The sequence below is a fragment of the Pinus tabuliformis genome, chromosome 6 (genome assembly GCF_031772625.1).
Source record: "Pinus tabuliformis cultivar Carrire ecotype Pingquan chromosome 6, CPIR1, whole genome shotgun sequence".
Lineage (NCBI taxonomy): Eukaryota > Viridiplantae > Streptophyta > Pinopsida > Pinales > Pinaceae > Pinus > Pinus tabuliformis.
In genome coordinates this window covers 776577854-776596847 of record NC_142292.1, presented here as the reverse complement: position 1 = coordinate 776596847, position 18994 = coordinate 776577854, and the positions used below count along the sequence as shown (strand labels likewise).

The window sequence follows — 18994 nt, the reverse complement described above, 5'->3', positions numbered from 1 at the left end:
ACCATAAGTTGAATTAGATGATAGACCGCTTTTGGTTGTATACTTGTTCCCATGCTTCACCTTTGTGGTTATCACTTGCCCCTAGTCCAATGTGGCCTTCCTTTAGGCCTTTCTTTCACTCTCTAGGAGGAGCACAAATAAAAGGCTTTGGTTGATGTTGCATGTCCATGATAGTCCATGCTCAACACCTTCCATGTTTCCCATCTATCCACATCCCATCTTCGGGTTGATTGCTATCAATCACCAATATTGGTTCCCTATTTTCCTCATCCTTGAGTAGGGGCCTTGAAACTTTTCTCTAAGAGATTGATGCAACATAAAGAAATGAAAAAGCATGGGCCATATGTTCAAACGCAAAAGATTGGTTGGGATAATGAAAGTGCATGGAGAAAATCCTAGCTTAAGCTCTACCCTCCTCATTAGCCCTCACCCAGTTCCTAGCTGAATCATGATCTATGGAAATAAAAGGAATTTTGACTATCCCAACCACAAAGAGCAAGGAAATGATTCATCTTTAAAGGGTCAACGATGAATCAATGAAAGCTTGTAATCAAAGCTATATCTGTGAAAACTAATGATTAAAATGGAGAACAAGAGGGGTTGTAAAGATAGGCCGATGAGAGGGGTAATCCATGTTCCACGATTGCTCCTTCTTCACATTAGAACACTCAAGGATGTTTTGAATTTCATAGATGGTACAAGACAATGGCATCGTCCATGAAGTAAATCCCATATCATGTTGTCAATCACTTGCACCACTGATTGATGGGTATGCCTAGGCATTGTTCCTCCCCTTAAGGTTGGAATAACAGGGCCTTGTGATAACCCTCCCATACCCAAGCAAGATAACTTGTTTAAAAATCATATGCTAGAAAGACATTTGAAGATGATACTTGTGTGAAGTATTCTAATTACTTTGACGTTGAATATGGCCCACTTTGATACTCTCATGGTTTATGTACCTATGATGTTGATCTCACTTGATTTTGTGAGTGTGTTGCTAGATATTTGCACCTAGGTACAACTGCCATCCCTTTAGTGTTTGTAACTTTGAATGATGCTTCTCCAACACTTCAGAGAGGACATTTATTCCTACTTGTTGACTCCACTAGGAACTGACCTCAGACATTGACCACTTATTGAGGAGTGTTGACCTTAGGATGCCCCAACACAGTTGATGATACTCTTCTCTCCCTCCAGGACCTTGAATGTTGCCCTCAGAGTCAGGATGTTTGCATTGAGAGCTGATGTACCCTAGAGTTGACAGGATGCCCCCAGGTTGGCATTGCTATCAAAATTGGTCTTATATAGACTTATACTATTTGCCAATTTTTCTGTCATAGCTTTCTTTTTTTCTTTTGTGGCGTAACCTGTTCTTTTGTTTTTTGGCCCTTTTTTATTCGTATGATTGACATTTTCACTATATAATTTGTTACTTGTTTTAACAATTTCTATAGTATTACACCATATGATCAATATTTTTTTAAATTACAAAAAGAGGAGAGAAAACAAAAGTTTTCTTGTGTATATTGTTTGATGCAGTGAAGAATCCTCATAAGTTATCCAATGAATGCCAAATTGCATCAAATTATTTGTACAATAATTTTATGACCCGTTGACCATGTACATGTCAACATTTCCAAGAAGCACAGTGCAAAGAAGTGGATAATTTTTTTTGAGTCATTATCATCATTGTAATCCCAAATTTTGCTATTTTACTGTAAAATGATTCTAGTATGACTATTAAGCCATGTAACAACACCTAGGTAAAGCCTATGATTCTTGTCATAGGGTTTCACTTTAAGGAGTTTTTTAAACCTCCCCAATTATTTGTGTTTTTAGACACGAATAATTGCCAGAGTTTTTCTCCCAGACATACCCCAAAGCTAGGGTGGAACTCGTTGATAAGGTCTTAGGTGAGTCCTAGTGTTATCGAGTCTATGTATTTTATCATACTAGGTCATGGGTCTTGTGTCACATAATTTGGTTGTGTCTAAAGAGGTGTCTACATGTAAAATTTCCTCTTCTAAGGGTTGATTATTGTAATATATTGATGTAAAAGTGGTTACTCATAATTAGAACACTATTACCCAAATATTTTTTAGACCCACTTAGAGGGTGGAAAAATATGTGTAATTCCTCTCTAGAGTCTTTCCATCAAATTTTTAGGCAAAAATAAAATAAAATAATTAGCTAGAAAATTGATTAAATTGTGTCAAAAATTTATTTGAGAGAAATTAAATTCTCTACAAGTGGAAAATCATCAAAAAATCGTGGGTCCAAAAGAAATAAAGTTTCTGAGGTCATCCATCAAGGGAAAATTCTTTTTTTTTTTAAATTGACCCTTTGGACCATGGTGCTTAAGTCTAAGGGGATTTTTTGAGGGTAAGAGTTCAAAATATTATGTTTTGGACTAGGAAAAAAGGGATTTACCCAAGGATTCCAATTTCTCCTATAGATCAAGGGAGAGGATCAAATTTTGGCATGGATCAAGCAACCAACTGTTATTTTCCACTTGGAGGGGTTTGATCCTCTCATTATCTATATAAGGAAACTATCTAGCTTCTCATGGATCATGATTTGATGTACTGAGCTAAGCTCTGTTGGATATTTTTAGGGAATAATAAAATGTCTTTGGGGTTTCAATTCAAGGTCTCTCTCTCTCAATGATTTATGGTATGTACTGAATGGTTTTAATGCTGTAATTGTGTTTTTACTAATGATTGTTGTTTCAATAGCCAGTGGTTGGATTATCTATTTGCACGGGTATCTTGCGTTAAGTATTGGGTTCTAGAGAAGCATTTTTTCTCACTCGATCTAGTAGGTATCTCTAGATCTTCATGGTTTTAATGTGTATCTAAACCTCTTTGGAACTAATAATCTATCTTTTGAGTGGGTAAAGATCTTCAGGTTATCCAACCCTTGGGCGACCCCCAAGTACATGGAGTTTGAGGTGATCACAACCTGTTTGGCTTCTCGGCTTATCTAACGATTTATGGTGCAAGATCTTGGCCAGTACATTAGTCAAAAAATTATTTTTGTTACTCATTTTCAAAATTTTACTTGTGCTGCAAAGATTTAGCTGCTAATTAGAGCTTGAATTTTCTTGTAGATATTGTAAATAATTTGTAAAGATAAGTTGCACGAAACGAATGTCTAGAAGTTTCCAAAATGGGTATGGCTGAGAACACGACCCCCAAAAAATGGAAACGTCGGGCGAAACGTCATATATATAGGTATATGTATGTAATTGTTTTTATAAATAAGTTAATAACGCATCTTGCAAGAAAAAAGAATGAGACACATAAATGACATTTTAGAAAGAAAACCCAGTCTATGTTAACTCTCATAGATGATTAAATGATTCAAAATCCAATATTATCATTTATAAATGAGGTTGTACATCCAAGGTTCGAAAATCAACCTTTATACATGAGGCTTTACATCCAAAATCAACCTTTATACGTGGCTATATGTGCTAAAAATGAAACATAACATACGCTAATGACAAGTACAATTACATATCTTATAATCCTAATCTTCATCTTCATAAACAAAAATAGAACAAGTTGCTTTTTTAGCAGAACTAGAACATGGATTGATTCGAGATAAATTAGTTTGTGGAGTGATTAGACATAAAATTTAGTGTTATATTAAATCTATTTTGGCCATAGAAGGGCCCCACAACCTTCTTGGGTGCTTGAGTGAGCCCGCAAAAGCAAAAATATCATGGAAATGGGTCAAAATTGGCCGAAAATGGCGCAGAATTGGGCTGAAACACCATAGAAACTTTTAGTGGCGTTTCCAAATCAAGAAATGCCACCCAGAGATTTCAGCCGTGTTTTGGTCGTGTTTTGGCGTTTCGGGGAGTTTTGGGTATGGAGACGCCACCTCGAGGGCCGTTTCCTGCAACATAGTTGTAAAGTAATTCTACCAACTCTTGTGTTTTATTTTTTCGTCTTGTATATATTATATAGGGTTTCATTTCAATTTTTTTGGTAGATTTTGTGGATGGCTCTATTTATCTAACTTGCAAGTGCCAAAACTCAAGCCTTTTAAAGACAAACCTGAAGTTTGAGTGTTTAAGCCCTCACCTAACCTAGACGACTATGGTTTTGGGGACATAATCCTCTTTGAAGGGGCTGTCCAGCCTAAAGAAAAAAGGCATGTAAGTTCTAAGGGTAGATCCGGGCCTTGATTGACAATACCCAAGTCATAAAATTGCAATGACTAGCTTGTTTGTGAAAGCTGCTAGCCCTAGGTCAAATCACTGCAAAAAAGCGGTTTTCTTCCAAGATTTGTCATCTGAAGTCTTTTGCAATTGGTTCTTGCGATCATAGTATTGTTTTGAGCTTAGACACTAACATTGATGCTTGTCTAGGGCTAGCTGCAATGATTTGAGGCCAATTTGGCCTAGCCGCTGGCCCATTTAAGCTCCCTAAAGAAGGCCGTAGGGGTTGGAGGTTCTTCATCTTGGTCGTATTCATTTGATTTCTGATCTGACCTTTGTTTGTAGGCTTAAAGGCATCCTAGCAAGGGTTTTAAAGTGATTTCTTATCATTCATTTGTCATTACAAATTTTCTGATCTATAAGGGCTAAATTTCATGTTTTGTGGGCTAATCTGTGTCTTGTAGGCCTAGTTTCAATTGAAGAGGTTTCCTGTTGAAGAATGTAACTGGCTCCAGTCTTCATAATTGTACTTGTTAGAAAGATAATATATTATTAAAGAAAATGAATTATTAAAGAATGGGTTTCATGCTTGGGTCATTGTTTTCTTGGTCAAAGCCTCCATTGAAGGCTTTTAGGTTTTATCTTGAGTCATTAGAGTCATTGTCACTTTTATTAGACCCTTCTTGAACTTTTGTATCATGTAAAAAGATTTATTTTTGAGTAAAAAATGGTCATTTGTCACCTACACACCAAGTCGGCCCTGCCCTCATCAAGTCAACTTGGGTTAGGGCAATTCAACCTCACAAGAAGGCCTATATATTGAGCAACTTGACTTCATTTGGAGAGCATTCACTCAACAAGTTCGATCTTCAAGGAAGAGAACCAAAAAAAGAGCGACGTTTGTGGAGAAGGATGAAGTTTGCTGGGAAGACCTAAATTGAAATTTCTGGGCTATCTATCTCTTACACGCGTGAAGTTTTGGGCAATTGCTAGGGCCGAAAATCTATCTCTACTGCAGGTCCGAAATTTTGAAGCTGGGGGTCGAAGTTCTGCTGCTGTGTGGCTGAAATTATGGAATAAAGCTGTTGCTGGGACGCTGTCACTTGGAGATTTTGTCAAGTTTAATCTATTGATGCGAAGGGCTAACTTGGTGGTTGAAGGAGGGATTTATCTAGGTCTAAGAAGTTTGGAAGTGTCTCATCTTGATTTGAATCTATTGAAGGAAGAGTTCTTGACTGGGTTTTCCCCTTATAGGGGTTTTGCTTTCGCTGTGTGCCTACATCTTGTGTCTCTTATTCTTGTGAACTTCATATACATATAATTTGGTAATTACTTGATGAAAGATAAACTAACTAAGAAGTAAAAGAAACCAACATAATTCACAAGTAATTATCAAGAAAGAGGAATCAAACCCTAATTCCTATAAGCATTGATTTCCCAACATGTCCTAAGGCTAAACTTCCATTGCTTGCATTGTCTAAGGCATTCTAGCCCTAACTGCAAGCTTTAGGGCTACTATTTCACCTAGCCACAAGTCCTAGCAGGCTTACTAGGCCCACCCGCAAGGAATTTAAGGCATATCACTTTCTCTAAGTGGCCTTGGGCTAACGTTCTTGTGGTTGCAAGGGAAACACTCTATTTTAAAGAGGTTGCATTGCCATTCTAAGGGTAAAACATTGCTATTTGGGCTCTTGACTTGATATATCAGTTGTTGAAGCAAGGTTGCAAGGCCTTGAGGCTTTGTTCCTTATCCTTAATCATCCATTGTTGACTGTCACAATCATCAGATCTGAAGTGTTCTATTGAAAACCCTAATCTTAAGAGAAACATCTAATAATAAGCCCTAAGAAGTCTAAATAATAATCACACAGTAATCATAAGAGAATTAAACAAGTATCTTGGCTCTCATCTCATGCATTTGGTGATTGATTTGGATTGTTGAATGACTTATATCTAGGTTTGATAATAAGTTACAGAGATCTGATCTGAACTTACAGTGATTGATCTAGCTTGATAGTGGCATTTTTACATTATTCTAGTACTAAAGTTGCACATTGGGCATTAGTTTTCCTTCTTGGCATTTAGCGATTAATTGGGAATGATCTTGTAGGATGACGAACAAGTGAATGCAGTGGTATGATCTAAAATTACAGTGACATCTTCATATTGCTTTCGAGCATTAGCAATTAAGCATTGGAATTGATGGAGCATGGGGCTGATGAAAGTGCTAAAAAATATAAGGCAAGGTTCGTGTCTCGTGGTTTCTTTCAAAAGGAAAGAGTTGACGATGTTGAAATATTTGCACTAGTTGCTCGATACACTACTACCCGATCCATAATTGCTCTTGTTGCCAATCAAGGATGCAGCTTGTTGACCTTGCCGCCTACACCTACCTACAGTTAGTGAGAAAATCCTTTAACCCCACAAGGTGTGGTTGGTGGCGAGGAACCTAGAGTAGGGGCTGTCACACTAATCCCAACTCTCTTTGTTTAAGCTATCTCCTAGTTAGCTATGGGGGGTGGTCCCAAAAGGAAAATTAAGTTAAAAATGTGAGGTTTTAGGAGAATTGTTAAAGTGAGATAGATTACTTCTTGAGATTTATAAGCAAAATGACTGTGAGCAATAACCATCAATATATGAGATAAGCATGAAACATGTAAACAACTAGTGCCTTCAAAATATTGCTCTAAAAAATGAAATTATATTTGCTTAAATGATGTAAAATGCTTTCAAATGGAAAGCAAAAGTAATCCTGAAAGTGAAACAAGAAACTGTTAGTATAAGATACTATAAATGCAAGATACAAGCATGATTTTAAGATAAACAAATTTAGGAATCAAAGCATGTGAAACTATCTTGCTCAAAATGAAACAATTAGTAATCTACCTATGAGAATGTAAATGAGATGATAAAAAAAACCCAAATGTTAGACCAAGATGACAACATGCAATTAAGTTTGCAACCCAAAATAATAGTACTTGAAAGTGAAATCAACCATTCATGACAATATGCAATTAAGTTACAAAGGTAAGCCAATTTCCAAGTACAAGAAAATTAAACTTGTTGCAAAATTAAGAGATTACAATGCTTGCATCCAAAGTGCCTCTTGAAATAAGATTTGCATGTGAAACTTTAAACCATCAAGATAGCAAGAAATTTGAGAACTTTGCAAGTAAAGTAAATGTGATGAAAGAGTGCTCTTGGTTTATTTTATTAGTTAGCTCTAAAACAATATTGCAATTGAACTCTAATCTTCTGACCTCACCCTCGCCCAAAGATTTGGATCTCATATTGAGGAGCCAATAGAGGTAGAGGGTCTCTAAACTGTTTATTTAACCATCTTAAGTTGGAGGTAAATTTTAGTGATGCATGTAAATTGTGTTTAATGGTGAAGCATAAGTAAATTTGGAACTATGTTCAAGCCAAATAAGATCAATTAAAAAGTGTTTGCATGCAATAAATATGAACTTGTTATGGACTTAAAACATGTAGTAAATCAAACTAAAAAGGATGCGGAATGAGTGTAATGCATGATTGTGTTAATTCTCCAAATTAAATGAGATGCATTCAAATGAAATAGATCAAAGATCAAGCCACCAAGCTTCTCCAAAAGGTGGAGAGATAGGGATACGAGATAGGGATACCAATGGGTAAAACCCACGCTCCCAAAATCAAAATTTTTTATGCTATTACAAGAAAGAAAAACAATGAAGTTTTCTCTAAAATCCAAGGAAAGTCTTAACAATTTGGTTTCAAGCCATAGACCTTTCCAAGCTGAAAATTTCTGCAATTTGAGGCCCAAATAGGCTCCACAAAATTTAGATTTTGAAGAAGGAGAAGAGAGGATAAGCCTCTTCTATGGCCACGACCAAGAGAGAGAAATAGATGGCCAAAATAATTCAGCTTCCCTCAAGAAGAACACGGCCTTGTCTAAGAAGAACTCAGCCTAATGGTTGAAGTAATCACTAAATTCGAGCCCCATGGTTCTGCATGCAAACTTGTAAGTAGTTTTTTGATGATGAATCTCGCAAGTAACTGCAAGAGAATATGTTAGAAATTGCTAAAACAACACAACAAATATTAGTTTAGGAAAACGACAAAATATGTTGCAAAATAATCTATAAGAGGCTAGGCTAAAGAGTATGAGCAAACTCTCATATTTTACTAACCATGACTTGGCTTTTTGAAATAGCCAGATATTGATAAGTGAAGTGCAATACACAAACAATAAAATTTTTAATGTTATTTTGATGCAATAAATAAGAACCTAAAATTTAAAAGAACGCCTGCAAGACAAATCGAAATAGATGAGACATTAGAATTTAACGCATACAGGTTCTTCTTGAATATTTTCAAGAATGGGTTGGTTCTTCCGAGAACTTCCCTCATGCTTGAAAGCTTGACTAAAGAATGATTCTTCTACAAACTTCACCACAACTCATTAGATCCACATGAAATTAAATAAGTGCAATGGAAGGAATTCCTAGAAATATATTTGACATCAACTAGAAGATTTCTTTTCCTAGAGCAATTAAGTAATTCTTATGCTAATATGAGATAGTTGCATACTAATATAACTTGAAACAAACATGAAGGAAACAATCACATGAAGAAATAAATAGAAGCATAACAAGAAGTCAAGAATTTACCACATATGCAAGGAGAAGAACATCATCACAAGTTACTCCAAAGACTGTTGTATTATATTGCAAGTAGTGAATACAATTCTGTAGCATCTCCTCAAGCCCAATAGCTCGTATTACATTTATACAATGATAACATTTGATTTCAAATTAAATCAAAGCTACTTCAAACATTTTTGTTGCCTCATGAACTCATCGTTGGACCATTTGACTTGCCACTTGGAACTTTGAATTTGACTTGTGTTTCATGTGGTAGACCCCACATAGTTGCCACATCACCTTTGACCTTTATTGGAATCTGCCATGTCAAAATTTGACTTATTTTGACTTTGGAAAAATTTCCATTTTTTTCCAATTATTCATTTTTTTGAATTTTTTCCTTAGTTTTGCCATTGTCATTAGAAAAATTGGCTTTTGAGGGACTATAAATTGTTTATTGACCCTCAAAGTGGGTCCTAGGATAATGTTGGGCCTTTGAGGATGAATTTCAAGTAGTCACATGCCCTAGACATTTCCCAAGACCACTTATTTACACCATTACATAGAAAATAATTAAAAAATCCCGTTTTGTGGGAGATTTTCAATTATTAAATAATTCTACTTAGACCTAGCCAAGTCAATGAAATTTTCTGGGTGATGTAGTATGGTAATATACATCGACTTTAGACATTAAGATGTGTTAGGGGGCTCAACTTTCAAACTGTCACCCTGACTTTGGGGTAAATGTGAGTGAAAAAACCTAGAAAATTATTTGTCTCTAAAAAAAAAGGATAAATAACCAGCTAAAAAAAACACCCTAAGGTGTACTCTTTTTCTGATCGAATTCCAACATCCTAAGCCTGTTACAGACTCAAAAGTCATCATTACTAGTATCACTTATTACAATTCCCTATAGGGTGTGGAATATGGGTATAAGAAAGATGATGAACAATAGAAGTAGAGTTTAAAAACTCTGTTGACTAATGATATCTGATGGTACAAGTGTCTTTCGGATCATCCTTGGGCATGGAGTCTTCATATAATCATTAGGTGCCACTCCAGTGGTCAACAGAGCCTACATCAAATGGACATCAAGACTGCTTTCTTGCATGTCTCACTTAAGGAGGGAGTCTACTAGGAACAACCTCAGGAGTTTGAAGTACAAGATAGAAGGACACATGTATGCAGGTTGAAGAAAGCCCTCTATGGGGTAAAGTAAGCCCCTAGGGCTTGGTATGAGAGGATTGATAGCTATCTTATGAAGCTGGGATTTACTAGGAGTTGTGCTGACCCAAACCTATACTTCAAGGTTTAAAAGAACATGCCACTTATTTTGGTCATGTATATCTATGGTCTATTTCTGGGTGGTGTAGACCCTTTAATTTATTAATGCAAGAGGGAGTTGACTTTCGAATTCGAGATGAAGGACCTAGGACATACATTACTCCCCAAAACTGGAGGTTTAGCAAAAGCCAGGCGGTATTTTCCTTTCTCAAGGTAAATACATTGTGAAGCTCTTAGAAGATGTGGTATGGTGGAATGCAAGTCTGTGTCTACTCCGATGGAATTAAATTTCAAGAAGCTATGCGGAAGTGCTGCTGGTCTCGAATTGACAAATCCTTCTTAATGTAGACAACTTGTGGGGGCCCTGAAGTTCTTGGTGAACTCCCGACTGGACATGTGCTTCGCTGTAAATACTTTGAGTCATTTATGGTAGAGCCTCATCATTTACATTAGATTGCTGCAGAGAATCTTCTAAGATATATTCGTTGCATTATCAACTATGGACTGAGATATACTGCCGAGAATTTGAGGCTACATGGATATTCTGATGCTGATTGGGCTAGCAGTGTGGTGGATAGAAAAAGCACATCTAGATGTTGTTTTTCTTTGGGATCTGCTACAATTTTATGGATGAGCCGAAAACAAAATTCTGTTGCACTAAGCACCGTAGAGGCTAAATATATTGCAACTAGCATGGCCTGTTGTGAAACTATTTGGTTGAGAAAGCTCTTCAATGAGATATTTGAGCACGTGTTGGATACCATCGTCATTTGTTGCAATAACCAAAGTGGGATTCACCTGTTGGAGAATCTCGTGTTCCACGACCGATCCAAACATATTGATATTAGGTACGACTTTATTCAGGATATGATACAACGGGGAGCAATAAGGCTCCAACACATTAGGACTGATGAAAAAGTTGCTAACATCCACACAAAGCCTTTAGGAAAGGCCAAGTTCTTTGCCTTCAAACTTGGAGTCGTGGAAAGACCCTCCCATGAGGGTCTTGCTTGAGTTGGACATGGAGATCTGGGAGCTCCTGGGGGGCTTGGGGTACTTCTTGCAGCTATATGAGAACAGGGTGAGTGGTTCACCTTCCCTTGTGGAGGACACTATTTGAGCATAGGGTGAGTGGTTCACCTACCCCTATGGAGTACGCTATATGAAAACAAGCTGAGTGGTTCACCTTCCCCTGTGACTGCTCTATCATACATTTTGCCGTTGAAGTCTGGGACTCTTGGGAAGTACCTCTCATTTGGCCAATGAGTTGGGAAAAGTGGTTAGGGACCATAGCACTACATATCGACGCATCATGTACTGCCGTACTCCCTTATGTCTAGGATACATGATATTCAACAGCTTGATCGCTCAAGATCAAGTTTGATTGGGGTTCTACCCTTGGTTATGTGGTTTAACTTTCATCAGTGGGAAGAGAGTGGTGATGTCTTGTGACTCACTCTCGATCGATCCTTATTATTATCTATGATATCAATCTTTAGCAGAGACGAGACGAGATGCAAAGATAGTACATGATGATCAGGATGGCATGACGATGGATGGATATTGATATGTGAAATTACCCCCTAGTTGAAAGGGAGTGTTAAAGTTGGCAACTAGGGATTAATTCTCTCATTTAGCAACCCCTCTTTTGATGGCACTCTTCACTCTTGAAGCACACTTGATGGCATCATTTTTCATTTGAAATATTGGAATGTTTGTCCTCCCGCAAATGCTGCTTTTTGATGTCGGGTCAGGTCTACCCCTATTCATGTCGACTCTCTTAATGAAAAGACATGTCTCTTCATCCACGCCAACCACGATAAATATAACCTAATGTCACCTCTTTTTGTCATCTCATCAACCCACAATTTCTCTTCTTTTCTTGGGTGCGATAACTCTGAAAATTACAAGAGTTTCTTCACATATACAAGGAAAAAGGAAGACGAAATTACAGGCGGCTGAAAATCTGAATTGTTTGCAACTTTGGCCAGCATTGACTTAGATTTTCTGAGCATATTTTGACTTCGTCTTTTGGGCATATCTCTGTCTAGTGAGGCCGCATTTTTGCGCACAAAAACCAAGGTAAACTGGGTTGTTTGACTGGCATTGACTGTTGGTTGAACTGCAGACTTTGACCACAGAATGTTGATCGAGTTTGACTGGTTTTTCTTCAATGTTTTGGGTTAGCTTTGACTGTTCTAAGAGGCCAAATTCCTTGCTGCCTTGGCCGAGAATTTTGGAGGCTGTTTGACTAGTATTTGACCATTGTTGATTTGATTGGTCATGACACATTGACTACTTTTGACTTTTCAGAATTGCAGACTTTCATCAAGCTGATCTGATTTTATATTAGTTTGGATACTTTGCAAAAGTCGAGTCACATTGACTTTGACTTTCATCATCGTACTCTATTGAATATTCTCTCTTTGTTGAACATTTGATATTTGATAATAAGAAGGATTGATTAAGGGTTTACCCCCTCTGGGGTTTTTTGTTGATTTGGGGTAGCATCACATGTGCTATAAGCCCCAAATTTTGCAGGGAGGCTTGGGCACATGCATCCCAAAGAACCCACAAAGCTTTTTGGGAAATTCCACCCATAAGTGATTTTATTAAAATAATTAATATTTTTAATGGGGTTCCTAAGTCTAAACCTAGGAAAATTAAAATATTAATGGGTATTAATCTAATCAGGGGTGAAACTTCTAGAAAAAGCCGTGAATCAAGCCAAAACGATTTGAGCCTTTGATTATGATTTAATCTAGGCAGTTGGTTTCCCAACAAGAAGATATAAGAAGGGGCTTGAGGGTCATTTGGAAACACACAGAGAGATCGAGGAAATCGATTTTATGAAGTGAGAAGTTCTCAGGAGGAAAAATCGATTGAGGAGATCTCTTGTAGTTGAGGGGCAGGGATAACAGTTTCTGGAGAGAGAGATTCTGAGCCAGAGATACATCAGCAGAGGGAGGCAGTGAGTGATCCAGAAGCCTTGATGCAGAGGCTGACGCAGGGTCAGAAGGGCCACGCAGAAGCAACACAGGGAGAGAGAGAGAGAGTTGAAAGTCATAGCAAAGGGTCAGTTTCAGCAGCTAGAAGCCGTAGTGTGAGACCGGGAAGGTTGAAAGTAGTGACTCCGGGCTACTGATCGATTCCCTAGCTGGGTGACGTAGTGCCTGAGAGGGTTGACGCTGGGAAAATGTAGAGGCGGCGTAGTGATAGCGTAGAGCCTGCCAGGTGCACCTCATCCAGTAGCTAGAACAACCGAGACTTTTTCTCAGTGATTGAGTGAGGTAAAACTCACAAAGCTTCTGCCGGTGTTTCTCTCTATAACTGAATAACCTTGTGAGGTATTCAGTGATGTATTCAGAATTTGCTACTGCTTAATAATAATAAACCCTTAGAGCTGCTGCACCGGTTTTCCCGCATTGGGTTTTTTCGGGGACTTTTGTCCAAAAATAATTGTGTCCTATGTGTTTCTATTTTCCTTGCTCAATTTCTATGTTTCAGAATCATATTAATTTGGTGTAGGCTGCTTCAGTAATTTACTTAAATGTTTCAAGAAGAAATATGAAATAAGCTTGTAATGTAATTTACAATCTAGGTGAAGTAGATTCAGTTGGTTGCAGTAGGATTCCAGAGATTGTTAGATCTAAGAATTTTCTCATGGTATCAGAGCTGTTGATGTGAAATAGGGAAGAGCGAGATCTAGCACTGAAGTAAGGGCCAACTTGCTACAGAAAGTAGCAGTTCGAATCTCCTGAGGGATCGTGCAGTTCTAGCCAAGAGGGCTATATTTTCGTGGGTGTCTCTCTTTGAGTGAGCTGACAGATAGGTAAAACTTCCAGATCGAAAACTTGCCAAGGCAGAGGGAGCTACACAGAGCCACACAGAGCTAGAGGGATGCAATTTTTTTGCAAGCTGAGTGTTGGGCAAAAAAGCCGTCAGAAGGAAGAAGCAGATCACATAGTGAGGGAACACTTCCTAAGTGATTTCTTGCCGAGGAAATTAGTATTTCTCATCTGCTGAGCAGCAAAGGAGTAACAACTTACCAGCTCCATCAGGGAGTGCATAAGGCAACCTAGGAGCTACGCAGTAGGGAGAAAGAGGGATAGGTTCGACATTTTTTGGAGGATATGGCAACTAGTGGCTTGAGGGATTAGGACAGGTTGGATGAGGCTTCCAACTATGCTATCTGGAAGGCTAGAATGTCTTTCCTTCTAGATGAGCATGTCCTCAAGGCGTATGTTGATAATGTGGTAACTGAACCTGCGGATGCAGATCCGCTAAAGAAGTACAAGGGTGAGATGTCAATGACCAAGAGGATGATCCTAGATGGAGTCAAGGGTCACGTGGTGTGCCATGTTCCTAGCAAAGGAACTGCTAAGGAGATGTGGGATGCCTTGGCCACATTGTATCAGGGATCTTCCTAGTGACGGAAGATGTACTTGGAATCGAAGTTGAGATCTACACAGATGCAAAAGGGAGAATGTGTGGATCCATTCCTCACGAAACTGAAGGAGAATCGTGGTGAGTTGTTGGCTGCAAGGCATACACCTCAGTATTCGGAGTTAGTGAGACTGGCTCTAAATTCCGTCTTGGATGATTGGCAAGTCTTTATCCAAAGTATCTTGGGCAGAGCATCATTGCCAAATTGGGACGAGATGTGGGCAGCTTTGAAATAAGAAGAGTTGAGGAGAGACCTGCTCAAGGTCAAACTTGACGGGAGCAGCAACAATAGTGGGTCAAAGCCCAAAGTAGAGGAGGATAACACAACCCTTGCATTAAAGGGACAACAGGGGCAACAAAGACGAAAGAAGGACGTCTCTAAGGTGAAATGTTTCAGATGTGGCGAGATGGGCCACTATGCATCCTAGTGTCCTTTGAAGAAAAAGGACAAGGATGAGAAGCATGATCCTAAGGTTGCAGCCGCAAAGATTGAACAGGAGGAGGAGTTCGCCATGATAGCCAAGATACCTCTAGGAGGGAGGTGGGATGGTATAGAAGTGTAGTTCGATAGAGCTACAGATGGTCAGGATCCTTGATGAGCTCACCTCTTGAATCATCACCTTGCTACGGGAGCCCATGATCAGTAGTAGCGGGATGGAGGATTTTTCAGTTGGTGCCATGGAGTGTTGATTCGACAGATGCAGTGGTTAGTAGCGCCAAAATATGAGCAACGCAGAGCAGAGAGGCAACAGTGCATGGAGGCACAGTGCAGAGCCTCAACAATGCAGTGGCTTCAAAAGACAACATAGGACTAGCAACAATCAGGATTTTAACACCAAGGTGTATCCACTGAATACTTGTTCAGTTTTGGGTGTTTTCAATTGCTTATCTCAGCAGCTGAGTTGTAGTACAGATGTAGTGTTAGAGTGGCAGTGCTAGCAGCATAACAGATGCAACATTTAGAGGGAGCTGTAGTACAGATGTAGCATTGGCAGTGGTAGTGTCAAAGGCAACAATACAGTTAGAGCAGCAACACATTAGTTGGTGGACAACATGTCAGACATCAACAACGCAGAGGACGATGCTTCAGAGTCAGAGAAGTATGTAATAACAGTGTATTGTTAGAGCACATTCCTCACTAAGAAGGAGTGTTGATTTGGGGTAGCATTAGATGTGCTTTAAGCCTCAAATTTTGCAGGGAGGCTTGGGCACATGCATTCCAAAGAACCCAGAAAGTGTTTTGGGAAATTCCACCCATAAGTGATTTTATTAAAATAATTAATATTTTTAATGGGATTCTTAAGTCTAAACTTAGGAAAATTAAAATATTAATGGGTATTAATCTAATAAGGGGTGAAACTTCTAGAAAAAGCCACACATCAAGCCAAAACGATCTGAGCCTTTGATTATGATTTAATCTAGGCCATTGGTTGTCCAACAGGAAGATATAAGAAGCGGCTTGAGAGTCATTTGGAAAGACACAAAGAGATTGAGGAAATCGATTTTTGAAGTGAGAAGTTCTCAGGAGGAAAAATCGATTGAGGAGATCTCTTGTAGTTGAGGGGCAGGTATAGCAGTTTCGAGAGAGAGATTCTCAGTCGGAGATACATTAGCAGAGAGAGGCAGTGAGTGATCCAGAAGCCTTGACGCAAAGGAGAGAGAGAAAGTCAAAAGTCAAAGCAGAGGATCAGTTTCAGCAGTCGAAAGCTGGGGTGTGAGACCGGGAGGTTGAGAGCAGTGACTTTGGGCTACTGATCGATTCCCCAGCTAGGTGACACAGTGCTTGAGAGGGTTGATGTTGGGACATCGTAGAGCAATGCAGTGATAGCATAGAGCATGCCAGGGGTACCTCACCCAATAGCTGGTATAATCGAGACTTTTTCTCAGTGATTGAGTGAGGTAAAACTCACAAAGCTTCTGCCAGTATTTCTCTCTATAACTGAATAACCTTGTGAGGTATTCAATGATGTATTTAGAATTCGCTACTGAATAATAATCAACCCTCAAAGCTGCTGCATCGGTTTTTCTGGGGACTTTTGTCCAAAAATAGCTCTGTCCTATGTGTTTCTATTTTCCTTGCTCAGTTTCTGTGTTTCAGAATCATATTAATTTGGTGTAGGTTGCTTCAGTGATTTACTTCAATGTTTCAAGAAGAAATCTGAAATAAGCTTGTAATGTAATTTACAATCTAGGTGAAGTAGATCCAGTTGGTTGCAGTAGGATTTCTGAGATTGTTAGATCTAGGATTTTTCACACTATTCTTCTGGCTTTAGCCAAATATTTGTGTTCTCTTGTCTTGACTTTTCTCCTGCATTTTATTGTTTATGTTGTATTTACAGTTATTGTCAATGTTGATCTAATGGTTAATGTGATTACTATTGAAATCTAAGTGGAAATTGTCATTGGGCCGATAAAAGGACATTGAAGTAGTTGTTGCAAGCATAGAACATACCATTGTTATCTAAAATTAACAATCTCCTAGAGCCTGTATGTTCCCAACAAGTTTCCCCTTCATCTTACACCTTTAGGGACTACCCCCCTTAGCTTGCCTAGGAGATAGCTAGAATGGAGTTGGCAGGGATTAGAGTGACAACCCCTGCCTTGACCATTGTCGCATTGGGTGTACAATTTGGGCGACAACATGACCAATGTGAACAAGCATGCAAATTCCAAGAAAAACTTCTATTTCAGTATTTGATGGGACAATCTCAAAGCCCTATAGTGGTTCCTATTAATCAACCTAGTTTCAAGTTGGTTATAAGGATCAATATTCCTCCTGTGATAGGATATTGAATGGATTAGAATTTACATTTAGAGGTGTTCAAAGTCTGGAACATATTTTCTAATGCAATATAATCTGAAAAATCAATAAAAATTATGATTGTAAAGGTTCATAAGAGTGATCGAGGTTTGACATGGTGATAATCCCTTGTATACCATCTTATTGTTATAGCCCAGTTTGCCAACCAACAATAGGATCATGTTGAAAGTTGTAACTAGTTTCGGTCTTCATAATTGTCAGTGTACTTGTGTACTTATATATTTTATGTAAAGGCGAAAAGAAGTTTATTATTATTTTTTCAAGCATGGCTTTCATGCTCAAAGTCAAATTATTATTTAGGTCAAGCATGTTCTTCATGCTTCTAGGGTTTTTCAAGTCAAAAGAAAGTTTCATGAGTCAAATCAATGTACTTGAGTCAAAGTCCTATTTGGACTCCTTGAAAAATATGTAAAAGAATTTTTATTTGAGTCAAAATAGTCAAATTGTCCTCCACAAGACCAAGTCGGCCCAGAGAGACACCTATTCGACCTCCTGGAAGGGTATAAATACAATGCAGTTGGACCTCATTTGGTCATCAACACACTTTGATTTCTGTGCCAAGGAGAGAAAAGGAGCAAAAATGTCAAGAGAAAGAAAGGATAGAGAACGAGATTCAAAGGAGAGAGAATTTTCTGTCACATGTGCAAATTCTGCCCTATTTTCTGCCACACGTGCGAAGGTACAGGTCTGCTGCAGGGGCCGAGAATTTCAGGAAGAGTTGCAGGTCCGAAAATCACAGTTTGACCAGATTTGTTGACTGTTGACCAGCATTGACTTTGTTGAATTTGACTTGGTTAGGGAAGGTTGAAAAGAGGGCTGACTTGGGGCTTGTGGAAGGACTTTGTCTTGGTGTTTGGGTCTTGGAATTCTCACTTTGATCTATTCTATAAGAAGAGAAGATTTTATGGGTTTTCCCCTTGGAGGGGTTTTGCCCTGGCTTGGAGCCTATCTTTTGTGTTCATTGTCTTTTGTGATCTTCATAGTTTATGGTTTTGGTAATTGTTTGATGATCAGAACATAACAAAAGTAATAAGAAGCCAACACATAATCACGAGAAATTATTCAGTAAAAGAGAAATCAAACCCAATTGCTGCCCTAGTAATTTCTCAACAGATCAAAGCAGTGATATGAACTAGAATTTATGCCTTATAACAGAATTTTGAGCTTGAGGTATATGAGTGGGTTTTTACGAGTTTCAATTGGATTGAAGTTCTGAACCTCCAGGAGGCAGTTTGGATTCCTTTTGCCTCTATTTAGTCCATTCCTTTTAACAATCCCCTTTACTCTGGCCATTTTATCTTTTACTCAAGTTTTCTCTTGAGGCATTGATGTAAATTCTAGACTAATATATTTGCAAAAATCTGTGGTGTCTTTACATCTTTGACAGCTGCTGAGGGGACTTTATTAATCAGCCTTTTGCGACATTTTTTTTGTATCTAAAGGACATGAAAATTATAGTTTAAATTGAGATTGGCCATTATTCTTTCTCCTATCTGGCATGCACTTGTAACCATCACAGGGACATAGTGATGAGCTGAAAATTCATAATGATCTGAGCTGTTGGCCAAGGTATAGGTAAACAGTAAATCCAAAAGGAAATCAACGAAAACAAACTGTTTGTTGAAGGTAGTACTTAGATGAAGTTATATT

The 18994-nt window shown here is 38.4% G+C and overlaps 1 protein-coding gene across 2 annotated transcripts in view; it reads left to right on the top strand.

Moving 5' to 3' along the window:
- The window catches only part of EMB2729 (Alpha amylase family protein), a 421581-nt gene that overhangs the window by 48121 nt on the left and 354466 nt on the right, over nucleotides 1-18994 (top strand). The window lies entirely within an intron of this gene.